At 45.2% G+C, this 13813-nt stretch overlaps 1 long non-coding RNA gene across 3 annotated transcripts in view; it reads right to left on the bottom strand.

Annotated features, from left to right (window-relative positions):
• The window catches only part of LOC134101903 (uncharacterized), a 98098-nt gene that overhangs the window by 3716 nt on the left and 80569 nt on the right, over positions 1 to 13813 (bottom strand). For all 3 annotated transcript variants that reach the window (XR_009941462.1, XR_009941464.1, XR_009941463.1), the window contains 2 exons: positions 2959 to 3066; positions 11 to 95 (listed from right to left, as the gene is read on the bottom strand). This is a non-coding gene — a long non-coding RNA (uncharacterized LOC134101903). The remainder of the gene's footprint in view (positions 1 to 10; positions 96 to 2958; positions 3067 to 13813) is intronic.

Here is a 13813-nt window from a genome sequence, read left to right as displayed (position 1 = left end):
GTTGACTCACCCATCCCTGCTCATAATCCCCTGGATATACTGCACTCATACAGGTGTCCGCAAAATCCAATTATCACAGTCGTGCTGGGGAGAAACTAGAGGAAAGGAGAGATAGAGAGACAGACAGATGGAGAGAGAGAAAGAGAGGAGAGCAGAGGAGAGGAGAGAGGGGAGTGAATTTGTGGTGAAAGTACAACTGTCATCACATTATGTCTTGTTAGCATCAAAAGAGATGCCCATCCCAGATCAGTGCTAAAGTTTTGTCAGTGTGTAAACTGGGCTAAATATGGGCTGTGGATGTGGGGGCAGGCCATTATTAACCCACACAACAGAGCTTTCCCAGGGGCCTCCGGTGCTCATTTCACTGGGCTACAGCGGGACTCTCCTCTACACTGCCGTCCCCTCTGGTCAACCAAACAAACACGGCACAAAGTTTTCCCCAAGTGTTTGGAGTTCCACAAACACACCTGCGTGATGCATTTTTACATCGAGAGCACAAGGCCGATAAAGTTAACGTTTGTTTCTACATGATTGTAGTGACTACCCTCCTGACATGTGTTGTTGTTGCTGCTGTTGTTGTAGCGGAGGCATAAATGGTCCAGTGTTGTCTGTGCTGTGCGTGTTCATCGCCTCACAGGCCTGGCAAAGTACAAATGAAAGCGGCGAGTTGATTTGCAAGCATGTAATGTGCTCTACCACAACCCACCCCCCTCCCCCGTTGCCGTTGGAGAAGAGGGAGTAGGACGCTGGGGTGGTGATGGGGGGGGGGGGGGGGGGGGGGGGGTGGAGGGGAGGTGGAGGGGGGTGGAGGGGAGGTGGATGGGAGATGGAGGGGGATTGCGGCGTTTCCTTCCCTGCAGGGTCACTGTGCCTCTCCCCCTACAGTGACAAAGGCCTGTAGACAGGGCACCGCCTCCCCTGCCCCCTCTTTCCCAAACCAACCCCCCTGCCTCCACAAATCCCCCCTGAAGCCCCATGCTGGGTAGTGCTGCAGGAGCCTCTCCACCTTCCTGCCCCCCCTTCTCTCCCCACCTCCCCCCCCTTCACAAAAACTCCTCATCAAACTCCTGGTGTCACAAACATGTGGCCTAAAGTCCCGTCGGCCCCTCACAGTGCAGCTGGGTGCACGACTGGAACAAATTCTGGGCAGATGGACACAGTCCCACTTGTCCTTCTGCATTTGGTTGGAGCGGCCTGCTGTCTCTGGGCCACCGCTAGGTCTGTCAGGCCATCTCTACACCTGTGGGGGCCGGGTGGCAAAACTGACCAGTATGGGCGGATAGCCGTTTTAAAATGTACACAGAATGTCACTTAGTAAGGGAGAGAGATGCCGCACACTCCGAGTTGTAAATCAAAACTTTAATGAAGCGACGACGTTTCGGCCTGCTGGCCATCTTCAGATCGCATACACAGAATATCACCGGCAGAGTATTGCGTGCTGAATTTGAGACAGGATAAGAAAAACTGTAAAACTCTATTTGGATCTCATATACTTCCTGATAATGCAATTCCTGTTAAAAGTTACGTCCTACATTAAAAGTTCAACAGGAAATTATGCGAATGATGACCAAGCATGAGAAAGCAGGCTGTGCTTTATCAGCAAAGTGCCAGTTCATTTCCAATATTACAGCTCCCTCCAAAGCAAATACGGGCTTGATTGATTATCCCAAAAAAGGAGGATGTGTGGTCCGAAGAGGTATTTATCTTTAGAGAAATATGAACGCCAGCAAAGCCCGCTTTTGTTCTAATTAGTCCACTCTTAACCGTCTTGAGTTGCCTCAGCAATGGCAAATATCCTTGTGGGAGTTTTGTTTGAGTTCTGAGCCACTCACAAGCTGTACAAATAAAAAAGTATATTTCTCTTTCTCAGCTGAGAAAGAGGTGTTTTTTTTAACCTCGTCATATTGTGGTCCCATGACAATTACGATATGTTCCTATTATAAATCAATACACTAAAAACCTGTCTTGTTTTTTTTTTTTTTTTTAAAAAGATAATTATATATGAAAATATCCAAATGAGTGTAGTGGTAGTGGTGTAAGCGTAGTGTGGGACTGGACCACTGTTTATTCTCTCCATTTACTCTCAGACTTCCTGCCCTGCATCTAACTTAAACGTGAATGCACCTATAGTGGCCCATTGCCATGGAGGAATGCCATTGTTCCTGGCTCATTTCCAGTTCTGACAGTGTGTCAATACTCCAGCCGTGAGAGGGCCAGGGAGAAGGAACTCCGCCGATTGCCAAACAGCCGTCATAAGACAAAGCAGGAAATAGTTCACGAGGACACGACACATTCCACAAGGAGCAAGTGCAGCTCAGCTCAACCCCCCCCAACACCCCCCAACACCCCCCAGACACCCACCAGGCTCACCCGTCCACCCACGATCCACCAGCCCGCTTGACTTCTGAATTGGGAGGCAGAGGAGGCCGGGCAGTGGGCTACATTGTCATGACAGTCAAGGGACTCAAACAAGGGCCCGGGCCCCTGGGAAACGTCACCTGCAACCATGAAGCCACATCACATTCCACTCCTGTCAAACATTCCGAACCAAAAAAAAAAAGAAAAAGAGAAATGGCTCCTGGAATTCTGCCTATTCTGGCTTGTGCTCGGCAGGACAATGGGAGTTTGTCGGCTGGAGGATTTGCATGATGGAGTTCTATATGATGCCTTGTACCAGATCAGCATATGGGAGGAATGCAGAGGTGTGGCTGCACACACACACACACACACACACACACACCATGGGATGGGAAGGGCCAAGCCCACTGAGAAGCAATATGGCGATTTTTCACGGGTTATGAACCCAAACAGGGGGACCAACAACAGGCCTATCAGAGTGATACTGTAACCCCTGCAGACCCAGGACCAGTTCGAGGACATGAGCAACTCATTTAGTGGGATTCTACAGCCTATAAGAGAAAATGGAAACTATTTTCAAGGCTGTTGAAGACCATTTACCTTCAGTGCTGCCCATCTGTATCTTTGGACTGCCAGGCGAGTCTTGAGAGGGCCTCAATGGTATTCATGGCACCTCTCTCTGCTGAGATGCTGCAGATGTTGGCATACCTGAACAAGAAAAGATGAACAATTTTCAGTGAATCTCCATTGATCTCCATTCAAAACTTCTGTACTGATAAAAAAAAAAAAAAAACTCTGCTTTCCCCCTTGAAATGAACTAAACATCCCAATGTGATCTGTTTTTTATTTTTTTCCCAATGCTGTTTTTTCCCTCTCAATGTACTCAAAGAGGAACTCTTGTTTGCCCCCCAAAACAAATGTCTATTGGAATTTCAGGGCTGGCTTGTACAATCAGAGGATTTTCGCATACAGACGGACCCTATGACAAAGTAGCGCTCTCGCACAGAAAGAGTGGCCTTGTGTCTGTCTCGGCGACACAGCTGCCATTCGTCCCTCCCGCAGTTTATTACAGACGGGGGTCCGTCATGAATGGCTGCCGCTGTGCTACAGTACTGTCACAATTACACAACTTATCTCCTTCCACACCGCAAGATCCTGCAGATCAACTGCAAGGCATAGCCATCATAATTCGCTGCCTCCTTCATAAAGGGCTCTTGGTTGTGCGGGTGGTGGTGGGGAGTGGTGGTGGTTGTGGTGGGTGTATGGCCAGCCCCACAATGCACTGCCTTGAAGATCCATCAATGCGTTTCAACCCGCTAGTTAGAGAAGGGTGGATTTAAGGGCTAGTCTGAAGAAGACCTTGAGAGAAGCATTAGAAATGTTTAGGCACAGCTAAGGTTCACTCATAGCAAAGCTAATTGCACTACGTAGTTCATGTCAAGTTGTACAGTGGGTTCAACATCACTTAATGTGATTGTGTGTTTGGGATATCTGTGCCACCTGCCCATTTCATTTCCTGGTCACTATGCTCAAATTAAACATTTAAAGTTATTCCGCATAAAACGCATTCCCTACACACTGAAAGATAAAGTCCAGTCCATTCTCTGGCTTGGTCATTGTCTTCCTGCTGTCAGTAAAGCATTTGTCTACAGATTTTTCTCACTTCCTCAACAGAGAGTGATTTATGTGCATATATTTGTCCGGATTTACGCTGCTATAGTCCACAGGTGTACTTTACATTCAATATCCTATATGAGACACAACTAGTCTAATATACCATGCCTCTTTTCAACGTCCACGAAGACTGCACAGGGATTTATGACTGGTTCCTGGAGGTGCTGTATGTCTTGGACAGCATATTAACGGTAACCACTTCTGCTGTGCTGGAACTCTCCGTGTGTAATCCTGATTTGCAAGGAAAAACACGACAGGCTTTGGTATGTCACCGCCACAGTATTAAACAAATAAAGGTGTGCATCTAGTTTGAATGGCCCTCTAATTCTCTTACCATTTCAAACCCCAGGTATGAGAAATTAGTAAGTAGCAACGTACATGTTTCAGACATGTGGGATCCAATTTCCAGCTGTGACGCCTTATCACCTGTCTACTTAATGCTCAAATCCTGCACTGGAAATGTTAATAAAGCAATCACTTTTCTAATTGCACCGTAACCGTAAAAAACCCATGTTATACCAAATATCTTCTATTAGTGCCGGTTATTGCAAACAAAGGCATCTGTTTACAACTAGCTCACCTTAAGCCTTTGGCGCACAAATTATTCTATTAAGAATTTAATGAGCTAAATTGACGATGTATTGTTGAACGATACCATTTTTCAGGCAACGACGCACTGAAATAAAAAATGGGTGCATTTCCACCAACAAACACATAATTGCAAAAACTCAAAAATGTTTTTTTCTCTCTCTTTATTAAAGCAAGGGCTGGGCGCTGGGTTGGTTGGTTGGTTGGGGGAGCTGAACCAGCAGAGTGTGGCTCTCTGGTGTGGACGCGGGGCCCTGGCGTGGTGTGTTTGTCGGTCTGGGTGTGTGAAAGGAGGGCTGTGTTCAGCCCTGGCGGGGCCCCCGTCAGGGCTGCAAACGCTACGGATTTGGGCTCCTCTTTTGTTGTCCTGCGTGCTGACATCACGCACTGCTGATGGCCCAAAATCCCCCATTCCCCAGCACCAGCACTTTTGAAACAAAACTGCCATGGTACTGATGAGTAATGCCAACTTGCCAAAAATACCTCATTAATCATCATCACACGAGCACTCTCTCTCACTCTCTCTCACACACACACACACACACACACACACACAATGGTAGTAGCGCAAACACAACACAGCACGCACAGACACACACATATGCATTCAGAGATGACTATAAACATAAGACATTAAGATAAGGCATCTCAACATACAAAAAACTAAACATAAACACATAACCATTCACACAACCACTTACATACATGTGTACATGTATAAACTGCTGTCCAAAAGTTTGGGGACACTTAGAGATTTCCATTCCACTCAATTATAGACAGAATACCACCTGAGATCAGTTGCATTGTTTTTTAATCAGGGCAGCAGGTCTGAGATTCTTTCTACAACAGTCATTTACAACATTCATGATGAAAACAAGGACATTTCTAAGTGACTCCAATCTTTTGAACAGTAGTGTGTGTGTGTGTGTGTGTGTGTGTGTGTGTGTGTGTGTATATATATTTATACATATATTATATTCATATAAAAATACATAGCCGAAGAGAGATATTTACTGCAAAATCAATGTATATAAGCCGCGGCTAATAGTCAGGAAATCACAGTATTTTTTGCTGATTGCCATTGAGACTTATGAACGCTGTTGTTGAGAAAAACCACCAGTGCGTAAATGATCACAGTTGACCAGTAGAACGACAGATCATGATGACTTGTTTGTTTCCCCTAGCGCAAATGTCTGATACAAACAGAAACTAAAACATTTACTTCAGCAGAGAGAGAGGGAGAGAGAGAGAGAGAGAGGGAAGTAAAGAAGAGGGAAGTGACTTGTTGATAAAAGAGGAGTGGATTTTGGAGCACTCTTAGTGGGTTTCTGTGGACGAGGCCGACTGAACTGCAATCTGCCAAGAGCAGTTTTCACCTCCACACATTACCTGGGGAAATATTTGCATAGGAGCACAGTCACTGATCACCTTTGGCCTAGAGATGTGTTGACAGAGGAGAGGTTGAGAAATGCAGAATAGGCCTGATGGAGTTTATGTAAAACACTGATGATGTGACCAGGCTATGGACTGATCTATATCATTAGTTTAGGTGGGCAAACACAGCCACACCCACACACCCTCTCAACGGACACACATGCACATGCACACTCTCTCACACACACACACACACACACACAGACACACACACACACACACACACACACACACACACACACACAGCAGAAATCGACAACAAATACAAAATATTGATACTTAAAACTCATTCCGACTGTCCAACATCCCATAATGCCATGACATTCACATGTAAATCTTGCCCCATATCCCAGCACAGGGAGTTCCTCGTGAAGCAGACCTGCCACACGTACTTTACCAACAGACTATTACGGCCCCACTTGATGAGTGTGTGTTTTGGGCGCGTATTATCTGTGCCTGGCGGTTGGTGTAATGGAGTGCGCTGAAGAGCACGTTCGGCGCGGCGCTGCTCTCCCCTTTTCCCCAGGGGGCCGTGACAGCACCGGCTCAGCACCAGCTCTCAGGAGCCGCACGGAAACGGCACTCTAAGCGCAATCAAACACAATCAGAGACAATCCACTGGAGCGGACACTCTGGACTCTCTCTCTCTCGCTCTCTCTCTCTCTCTCTCTCTCTCTCTCTCTCACTCACACATACACACACACACAGAGAGGCACTGACAACACAAACACTCTCTCTCTCATACACTCACACACACACACACCAACGCGTGCTCACACAAACCGGCTCAAACACACACACTCTCGCTCGCACACGGAAAATGCCCAGCATCAGCTTTTAAAGATGAAACAAATGGGATCACTGTCAAGCTGAAGAGACTGGGCTGGCCTTTGTTCACCAACCCCCCAACCCCACCCCCACCACACACACACACACACACATACACCCTTTTTCACATACACAAGACTCGCAAAAAAAACAAAGTTGACATGCACTGCATGGGATACAGTCACAAGTTATACTTTGCTAGCGATGCACCTGAGGCTCATCTCCCCCCCCCCACCCCACCCCCCCAACATACATGTGTCATTTAAGGCACCACTCTGTGTTTTTAACAACCATCCTTTCGGGACACCCAAGGACCTTCCAGTGGAGCCCATCCTTGCACCGACACTGGTCTAAACGTCTCACATTCAGCCGCAGCCACAAAGACATTTTCCTGCAGTCTGTGTCTAAAGACCCAACGTGAAAGTGAGAGGAGGGGAAGGGGACCTTGAGACGCCTCCCGCTGAATGGACCTCTGACAAACTGAACTAATGTCCACGGAGAGATCTGATCGGCGGGAGTCCACTCAAGGATGGCTACCTCGTGTCTGCCTCTTGTGACGAGAAAACAATGCAAAAAATATGCCTGAAGGTTGAGCTTTGAATGCTTCTTTTCTGCATAGCTCTTTTTTTTATATGGGCTGAATACTATACAATACTATACAGAAAAATACACATGTGCAATTCATTTCCATCACTTTTGTCAAATGTTTGTATTTCAGAGCTGTACAAAAGACAGTTCAAGACTCCTTCTTGTGTTTGACCTCCATGTCTACACATATGAACTTCCCTATGACATTATCATATAAACCTATTGACAGACTCCAATGTATGAGAGGGTCATTGTTGTGACTATTGTGATTAAAGCCCAATCATAGTTAGTGCAGGCTCCTATTCTGACATAGACCACACAATTCAAATGGAATACAGAGCGCCCGTCACACCAGGTCTCCATATCCAGAGTCGCTCGTGGTTGGGCATATTCTGTCCAGATAAAAACTTCACCATGTCAACAGGATGTTAAATCACGTACTACAGAGGTATAAGCCAATAAAAGTGAGGTGAATTTATCTGTGAACGTCAAGTACAGTGAACACTTTAATTGATAGATAGATAGATAGATAGATACTTTATTGATCCTCAAGCCAAGGGGAAATTCAATTGATACTTTACTGATAACTTTAACTGATGTAAACTAATTGGATTCTGACTGCCAACAATATGTGCTTCAGGCACCTGCTTTGTTTGATTATTTTAGTCTTGATGAACTATAGTACTGGGTTGGCTATTTCAGGCTGTCATCCACTTCTGTAAATATGTGATAAAGGAATAAGACACAGTGCTGAATAAAGTGTAAGGTTGACTCACTTTGCATCAAACACGCCTGTAGAAACTTTCAGACCTAAAATGTTTGATTACATCCAGTCACCACTGACTGCCTAGAGACATCCCTCTGAGTCAGACTAGGCAACCACATCCTCTAGGTCCTGGAGGGCTGATGCATGCATCGCCTCTCCTCCTTGGCCATTGTAAAAAAAAACACTATTAAATAGGCTTTTAATGACCTCTTCTAGCACACACACACACACACACACACACACACAGACACACACACAGACACACACACACACACACACACACACACACACACACACACACACACAGCACTGCTAAACCCCATCTCCTCCACCCCCACCCCCCACTTCTCAGTGCACTTGGGGGAAATCTGTCATTGCTAGCTAAATTCTCACCCAGGTTGTCAACCGTGCCTCTGCTAGACAGGGTCACAGGGTTAAAATCGATTTCACAGGCCACCTGGAGTGCCTAGGCCGCAAACTGACTCAAAAAATTTATATCAGACTTGGAATTGCCTACCACCCAGGGCTAGGCCGGGGCTACCACTCACACACACAAAAAGTCCCAGGCCCAACAGAAGTTGGCACAGGCAGCGACTGGAGTTGTTGACCCCGCAAGCTGACCTCTTCAAACTTCAACTGAATTGTTCTGGCAGTTACCACGGTGACAAGGCACTCTAAGCTTATCCTACTTACTCCAAAGAAGCGGAGCAGCAAGCGCAATAATCTACTGAGCAATAATGCAAATGTTGCATCCTCTTTTTTTCTCTTTAGCCACTAACTGTAAAATGTTCTTCATGCCATTATTAATACAAAAAGCTAAATAAGACTGAAAACACAGACTCATTATATAAACCTGTTTACTTCTAGATGGGAAGATCTCATAGTTTCAAACGCAATTTTCAACTTTTCTAACCAGCTTGAAAGTGTCTGTAGTCATTACATTTGTAACTTGAGGTTTTGTGGTTCCCCGAATACAACAGACTACTAAATTAGAGCCTGCACATAGGCAGATGATCAAACAAACCATACACATGATAAACCCTGGTGCCATAATTGTCTTTAACTAAAACACTACTGAGAACTCCGCAGGGGCACTGTCAGTCTTCTTAGAGGAGAGAGTAGGCTATTTAAGATCGACAGTCATAACAGTAGATGACACTTAATCAATAATGTTGTGTTCATTTTCCCACCGTTAAATACCAACACGATCATCCTCGTTTGACCAACGAATGCCGCTATCTCGCTCCATATTGCGCCATCTGTCATTTTTACCTGCGGATGCACAGTGCAGTCGCATGTGCAGATATGAGTTTTCATCCAATAAACAACAGTGTGCGCCTCTGGTATACAGACGCACGACAAATAATCCCTTTTATGGCGCAAAAACTCTACACTGAGAGCACACTTAAGCTATAGAGGCACTTGTCAAATGATGATGGACTGACTTTATGATTGTTCTGTAGATGCGTGTGCCAAAAGATCGGTTTGATGTCCCATTCAGCAGTGCGCAAAACGCCATAAATGACCCACGGTGTCATATAATCAATACAAGAGGTCCAGCTGTCACGGATCTCTGTCGTTCCCTCAGGGAATGATAACTTGACTTGGCATCTTGCCAGTTTCGTGGCTTCAGCACAAGCTAACGTTTAGACCGAGACGTGAAGAGGAAAAAAAAACTTCGGTGCTCATCGTAATCACCGTGTCTCAGGGCTGGACTGGGACCAAAAAACGGCCCGGGCATTTTTGGCCATAGTGGCCCACCATGATAATTTACACGATAAAACATATGTGCACACTGTTTTGTTTGTAAAAAATATTTAAGTAAACCGCAGTAGCCTGCATGGAAGCGAGTAGGCTAGCCTACCCTCTCTCATACTCTCTCTCTCTCTCACACACACACACACACACACACACACACACACACACACACACACACACACACACACACACACACACACACACACACACACACACTAGAGTGACCTTTAAACCAGCAAGGATGAGGTTGTGCACAAAACTCATGCTATTAAATGCTTCACTAAATAAAACCTGCTATAATTTATGTTGAGCATTTGCACAGTTTTAGCCAACAATTCACCTTGATACTATTTAGTGAAGATGTATAGGCTACACATCCCAAAACATTTTCATTGTTAATTCCATGGGCTATCACCATTCCTGTTTCATTCCATGCGTCTGACTGTAGGCCTATGTCTGTGTGTATGGGTGTCTGCTTGTCGCAAAGAAATGTGATAGTTTGCTTGTTGTACTGCGTCAAGATTGACAACAATTTCGAACAAACGTGACTGTCTTAAGATTTCAGAAGGTTGATGGCGAGCCGACAACTCGTTAATTTAATGGGTATCGCAATTCAAATGCATGCGAGAGGGGCCTACACAGAAACCACACAAAAAGACGCGCTCACACTATAAAACTTTGTTTTGCTTAACTGGGTGCTGAATCCTACATAGTAGACAGGTTAATACATCTAAAAGAAGCAAGGGGAAGAAGCAGTCGCGGATTTCAAACTTTTAATTGACCCTTCCAGAGCCACGCCCTAAAACCGCCACAGGCCAATCGTGGCTTAGCAACCCGTAACTAGGCAAGCAAGGCCTGGCAAGCTTTCGAGTTTTTGCCATGTTAACCTATGGAGACTGCATAGCCTGTGGGCCATTAAGGGCATTTATTTGGATGTGTGGTGCCCCCAAACACGTGAAATCACGGTGAAATAACATGTTGAGCTATAAAGACATGATATAGTTTGAAATACGTATTTTTCTAACTTTAAATTTTGCATATTGCGTGATATTTCCATAACCGCGAGATACGTTTCACGATGGCGGCAAAAAGTTCTTAACAGACATTCAACGAGACGTATGTATAGCCCGTCAGCAATTCTGTCTAAAATAATACCTATTTGAAGTACCAATCATGTTATGTTGTCAAATATTGACGTTATGGAAGTATAGCTTAAAACGTTATGCTAGTTTTGTCCCCCGCCCGTTTCATTCGTACAAGCCTGGAGGAACCATTGAAAACAACGCGTACCTTCGACTTTTGCTTGAATAACTCATGAACGGTTTTGTTCAGAGCTGAAAATGCAACTGTAGTTGACAGAGGACAGATGTAGCTCGCTAGTGACCAAATATGAGCTTTCAGTGTGGTGCGATGTCTTTGTAAATTACATTTGTTTAAAAAATCCCGTGTCTCCTCCATTGTAATAGACGGGCAAGGTGCGAAAGTTTGACAGGCGTAGCAACAGTAACTATGGAGGGCGGGACTTCTGGAAGGTTCGTTGTGCGCCCAAAAAGTTCAGCCAACATTTCGGCTAGCCTTCTTCTTACCTGCCTCACAGTAGCTATTCTGACCTCCTCCTCAATCTGTCCCTGCTGGGTCACGTCTCTCACCTCTTCCTCCTCCTCCGAATCAATTTGAATAGCTACTCCTTCCTCTGTGTAACTCTGTTGCACACTCGCATGTGCCTCTCTGAAGCCTGCACTCGGTGCTGCTTCTGCACTACTGCTATATGTCGACGGCCCTGTTTGAACTTGTGGTGGCAAACATTTCTGTAATTTTAGCACATTTTTGCTGCATCCACTTGTAGGCTTTAGCCTTTTATCTCGCAACTTCTCTGCGCCCCCCTTGTGCTTTTGTGGTTTGTCTTCGTACATTTTCATATATGGACGGTCTCAAACTCCGGTCGAACTCCAGTCAAGACGGAGATGAGGCCGGGAGGGAGATAGGGAGGGCCCTGAGATTTCATTGGACTAGCCCAATGTCCATTAAGGCAGTCAACCAATGGGCCGCGATTCGCTACCGTTGTGGCCGTACGCTATATAAATGAGCCTAATATTTTTTTTTATTATTATTAAATTGACAGCCTCGGCCCAAATATGCGTCGGCCCACCGGGCATTGCCCGGTATGCCCTATGGCCAGTCCATGCCTGCCGTGTCTCATTGCAATGATGATGAGTGACAGTGTATTCACAAACTAAACGAACAGTATTGGCACTTTTGGAAACCAACGGTAATGATCAAACTACAGTTACAGCAGACATTTCAACGCGCAAATTAATCCGATAAATAAAATAACATGTAGCATATAGACTGTCAGAAAACAACAGAGTTGCAGTGGTAAAACTAACTAAATGTCATTAATTTATTTTTTACTAGCAATGTAGGCTACAGTTATTCTATGGTGTGTTGGCTAATGAAAGGTTTAGCGCATAGACAGTTGAAATCTCATCCTGCGACTCGCCTCGCTTTTCTGAGGGAGATGTCATTTCGCTGTGGGGACACAATGACGAGCCCGGGAGTGGCGGGGCTCTGATCTCCCCGATAGGGAGATAGCCACCTGATTAAAATGGTTCGCTTGTTCCCCTCAGTCACTCGATCGGCGTGTGAACTCCGCTTATTTACAATCAGATGTACTGAGTGGCGCACAGAATGGCATATAGTTTTAACCTGCTACGTCCTAACATTAGCAACTCTATCACGACACCCCCCTCCCGCCTCAATAAATGATTAATATCACTATTCTTAATAGTATTAGACTTATTAGGTCAGTACTCATCTTGAACCAATTTCTGCTGTTTCAAATAATTGGGTAATAGTGTGGGTAATTGACGGCATGCATTGCTGAACAAACTTCTGAAGTTTTAAAGACCATAATTTCCAATCTTGGGAATTTCATATGTCTTCAATTTTGCAAGTCAAATGATTGTCACTTGTTTTCCGTGACGATTCGTTTAGCTTGTGTTTGAATTGAACGAAATATGGTGCACAATGATCAACATGTGCATACATTATAGGGAGGGAAGGGGGTGGACATAAAGGCGCTTAATACGGTAGTGCGGTGGTTCCAAGACTTTGCTCTCCTCAAACATGTGTCGCATTTGAACCAGTGCTTTCCATCCCTAACAGGAGAACGCTTGAGTAGGTCTCTAGAGAAGGGAGTGAAAGAAAGCCCTTTTTACATTCCAACACAGTCTCTAACGGAGGGACAGGGGCCATTCAAAGACTGGAGACCCACTGACCGCTCTAGAGTATTAATTAGTCTGATGCCTGGCGCAAATGTATGACTTCCTCAGCTCTGGCTGTAGTGATAGAACCAGGGAGCAGTTGATGAATATAATTTACTGTTGGAGTGAAATCATGCGTGTAATTGACTATATTTAACACAAGCATTTTGAATGATCAACGGTTAAGCCTGCACAGTCATTCAGGGTTTTCTCTCTTTTCATATTGTTAATCAGAATTTGGGCAGGAAAGGCATGCACCACAGGTGAAATGCTGTCCCATTTGTGGTATTCCTAAATGGTTCGAGACGATGCGCCACAAGACATTTGTACAGGAGGCGTTCAATAACCTCCGCATTATGGCAGAAAGAACTGAGATTAAGCTGAGCAATGATTGGACATTTATTCAGGTTCAAATCCAACTCCATGAATGATTCTACAGAATCACTGGCGTTATAGGCTACTAAATTTTGCGCATTTCTGTGTGTGTGTGTGTGTGTGTGTGTGTGTGTGTGTGTGTGTGTGTGTGTGTGTGTATGTGTGGGGAGGAGGGGGGTCT

The sequence above is a fragment of the Sardina pilchardus genome, chromosome 15 (genome assembly GCF_963854185.1).
Source record: "Sardina pilchardus chromosome 15, fSarPil1.1, whole genome shotgun sequence".
Lineage (NCBI taxonomy): Eukaryota > Metazoa > Chordata > Actinopteri > Clupeiformes > Clupeidae > Sardina > Sardina pilchardus.
Note: the sequence above shows the minus strand (reverse complement) of the source record. Positions and strands in the feature narration are given on the sequence as shown.